The sequence below is a fragment of the Equus asinus genome, chromosome 2 (genome assembly GCF_041296235.1).
Source record: "Equus asinus isolate D_3611 breed Donkey chromosome 2, EquAss-T2T_v2, whole genome shotgun sequence".
Taxonomy (NCBI): domain Eukaryota; kingdom Metazoa; phylum Chordata; class Mammalia; order Perissodactyla; family Equidae; genus Equus; species Equus asinus.
The window spans coordinates 12,136,514-12,140,951 of record NC_091791.1 but is presented as its reverse complement, the minus strand read 5'-3'; positions in this window follow the sequence as shown (position 1 = coordinate 12,140,951).

The window sequence follows — 4,438 nt, the reverse complement described above, 5'->3', positions numbered from 1 at the left end:
CCCCTTGCTCAGGAGGGATGGGTGCCCCAGCCTCTCTCCCTTTCTCTCCCACTGCCCCCCTGTACACACTCTGCATGCTTCTCCCCTCCTCTTCTATCCTCTTCATTTATGATGCACCCGCTATCTTTGCCCAACCTGTTCTTTCCTCCCAGAACACCCTCCACCCTCTCTGCTGTCGAAACCGCACCTCTAGGACTAGCCCGAAGGACACATTTTATACCCTTTTTTAGGGGTTCTAAATTTCTGCCAACGCCACTCCCAGGCAGTGCTCTTCCCTCATGCTGGGCAGTTGCCTGGAAATCTCTCTGTGACCTGTTATCACCCCCAGCCCAGGAGATAGGCAGGTGCCCATTCTGTTACCTGAGGTATCCTGATTAGGAAATTTGCCCTTCCCTGGGCTTCTCCTTCCTTAAGCCATGTTTGTTTAATCACTCAGCCCACGGGGCATGTACACCCCCTTCATAATTATAGCCTCTCTCCCTCTGTTCTCTAAAATAATACTTTCTCCATTTCCATCCTCCTCCCAAACACAAAGCAACACCCCCCATTCATCTTCCAAAATAGCAATTCTTTGGAAAGTGTTTTAAAACCAGTCCTCCCCCCTGTCTTCCCCAGCCTACTCCTCTCTCTTCTCCTCCTCTCTCCTCTTTTCAAATATAGCCAATGGACTCTCTTCTTTAGTTTTTCTTCCAAATATCTCTATCCCTACTTTTTCCCAAAAGAGGAGCCATTGTCTCTTTCTGGAATGCAATTCAAAGTAACTTGTGTCCTTTCCTGCCTTCCCCTTAACTAGTCATTAACTTAGGTGTTCAACCAACTTCTAATAGTAGGTCATGATAATAACCTAAAATTTATCCTGTGCTTACTGCGTGCCAGGTGCCGTCTCATTTCATTTATAACCTCGTGAAATAGATATTATTTACTATTCCTGTTGCACAGAAGGAACTATTGAGAAATCATCTGTCTAAAGTTGTACAAGTAGGAAATGGCAGAGACACGATTCAAATCCAAATCCACGTTAATCCAACTCCAAAGCCAGCGTTTGATGCCATTCCCCATGTCGCCATGTCACCAGTTACCATATGTGTTCATTTCCTGTAGTTGCCATAACACCTTTCCATAAACGGGGTGGCTTAAAGCAACCGAGATTTATTCTCTCACAGCCTGGAGGCCAGAAGTCCAAAATCAAGGTGTTGGCAGGGTTGGTTCTGAGGAGAATTTTTTCCATCCTTCTCTCCTAGCTTCTGGTGGCTGCTGGCCATCCGTGGTGGTCCTTGGTTTGTAGACTCATTTCCTCTGTCTTCAAATCGTCTTCTCTGTGTTTTTACTCCCTTTCTCTTCTCTTATGAGGATACTTGACATGGGACTTAGGATCAACCCTAATCCAGGATGATCTCTTCTTGAGATCCTTAACTTAATTACTTTTGAAAGACCTTTTTCCCAAATAAGGTCACATCATAGGTTTTGGGTAGATATATCCTTGGAGGGAGCTATAGGAGGGAGACCTTTAACCCATGTAAATGAGAAATCAGCATAAGGCACGTGGTCACCTGCTGTTTCCAGTCCAGGCTGCAGAACTCTTGTGCCAAATGCAAATTCAATTTATTGCCTCACCTTAACAATATCCAAAGAGATTCCTTTTAATTCCACGATTTTGTGAGGATAACAGAAGGAATCATTGAAAATGAATTTCACATTGTAGAATGACCTGCATATACACACACATTAACTTAAGCAGACATGTAGCAAATTTTAAATGCTAAGCAAACTGAATTAGATTAACGAGTCTGGGTGGCCACCCCTACCAATGGAAACCTCAGTCTGAAGTGTTGGGGTTCTGCCTCCACTTTGGCCTGGATCACTTTCTTCCTTCATTCTCTTGGTCCAAGATCTCCTATCATCTCTGCTCAATCACAAACCCAACCCTGGCTGGTCCCTTCCTGGCATCACATCTTCCACCCTCACTGCAGAGCTGTCGGAGCTCCAGGCTTCGAGTCACTCATCTTAACAACACTCACCCTGTGGAGTACTTTTCCATGCCATTGTCACTGCAGCACCAGTGACAGATTCCCAAACCCCTGCCGTGGAAGTAAGAGCCAGAGGTGCACTCTGGGCCTCTGTGCTGCTGATATAATGCCCTCTGCCACATGCCACAGCAGCCAGAGGGGGGTTATGGCCCACTGGGGACATCACAGGAGATGAATCCCTCCCCAGTTACGTGTTGCTGCTGGATTGATTTTTACAGTTTAATTATAGCTGTAGTTAGTGCCTTATGGATTGTTACAGAGTCCCGCAGAAACATCTGTGAAGTTTGGCTTCAGAACAGAGGAGTCAGCAGCCTGGGCTGTATTATGAGGTTTTGTCCCCAAAAAGTGCCACAACCGGCGCTTTGTGGACAGAAAAACTGCAGAGGAATCTTGTGGAGGGGTTATCTCTAGACCCCATCACCTCCCAGGCAGTGTGGATTTCTAGAGCTTGAAGTGCCCATAGGGGACCTGCTGAAGGCTGCAGAAGCCTCTGTGAGTTTGCAGGAGCCAGGCAGAGCCAAAAGGAGGGAGAGATTCAGGACTGAGATCCACTAGTAAGAGCCTACCAGGCTTAAAACACTGAAAGACTCCTGGACTAGTGGGGATGGTCCCCGGGACCCAGCGCTCCGTGTAACCCAGCCACCAGTGAGTTAACACCTGGCCCAGCAGGGGCCTCCAGGCACCTGTTCTGATAAGCTGGTGCATTGGAGTTGCTTCCTAAATATTTGAGTATCACCCCTGAAGGGCAGAAAAGACAGGCCAGTGAAACTCCAGTTCCCTGGGCAGGGGGAAGAACTGCCATGGGGTTGCAGCCCGAAGCCCAGGGAGGAGCAACATGTCAGTGGTGGTTTGTGAGCTTGTGTGCCATTTGCTGTAGCTTCTGTTAAACTTGTGGTGAGTTTGGTCAGGATTCTGGTTGGGGAATGTAAGAGGGGCTGAGCCCTGAGCCAAGGCAAAGCCGATCTGAAAGAGTAAGGAGAAAAGCACGTGCTTGGGACAGATGCCCCTGTGCTGAGGTTCCAGGAAGTCAGTGGGCTCAGAGACCCAGAGGTCTGCTCATCCTGGGGAGGGATGTGTTCCAGCTGGTGAGTCCAGGGGCAGGTGGGTGCAGCCAGGCTCACCAGGGCAGATAGGCAAAATACACCTTGTTGTTCCACCTTCAGTGTGTGGATCGTCCAGAGGAGGGAGGGGGTCACATTTAGCCGTGCTTTCTTATAGGGACAGGAGAACCCTCTGAGGGTCAGGGAGACTGAGCAGTGACTTCTTGGAATGCTCTCTCTTCTCCTGGACAGCCTGCCCTTTTCACCAGAGGACTTGTTTCTGCCCCAGAGGTCTCCACTGTCAACAACTTTTTGCCCAGGGTTAGGCTTCGCTGTGCTTCTGCTCTGTGACAATGCAGGCCAGGCATAAGGCTGCAAAGATGAGTCAGACACTGGCCTTGGTTTTGAACCAATCCCAGTCTAGCAGTGGGCATCGATACGTTCTTCTCCAGGGACATTTCCTGTGTGGTCAAGTGCGCTCCATTCCTCCTGCCCAGTCCATCTGTCATGTGAAGGGTTATCTCTTCTTTGTCTTGTACCGGCCTGCAAACTGGATTGTGCTCCTTCCCCAAAATGTGTGTTAGATTTTTCCGTTTGACAGTCAAGCTCCCTGAAGAGCTGTAACTTCTCCCTTCTCATCCCACGTTTTCTATCTAAATTAGAGGCTGAATGATTTCCTCACAGTTATCCTTCCAGAATTCCCTGGACCTCAGTTTTCAATGTGTAAAACTGAAGGAGTTGGGCTGGATGCATTTAGCATCTGACATTCTAGTCATTCGTTAATCTTGTTAATAGAAGCTAACCCGCAAGCACTTATATGTAAGTTCTAAAGAGGCCTCTTCCTCCAGGACAGAGCCCTATTCCACGGCTCCTGGCTTGGCCAGCAGAGCAACCGCTAGAGTTTACCTCTTCCTTACACCTTTGGCCAGGTGCCCTTGTGCAGTGAATAACCTGTCCAACCATACATGGCAGTCTCGTTTTCCAAGTACCAGCAGGATATGCAATTGCAAAGAACAAGTAGACAATAGTCGTAGTCTTTGTTCAGAAAAATAATTCTCAAACAGGAGTGATTTTGTCCTCCTCCCCCAGGGGACATCTAGCAATATCTGGAGGCATTTTTAGTTGTCACAAAGGAAGGATGGAGTGAGAGGGTGGTGGGGGTGCTACTGGCATCCAGTGGCTGCTAAACATCCTACAATTCACAGGCCAGCCCTACGAAAAAGAATTATTCAGCCTCGAACATCAATAGTGCTGAGGTTGAGAGACCGTGGTTCAGAATGTTAGCCTTATTAATTATTAGACATTGCGTAAACAAAAATAAGTACTTATTCAGGAAGTGGTAGCAAAAGTTTAAATCAGGAGTGATTCAAC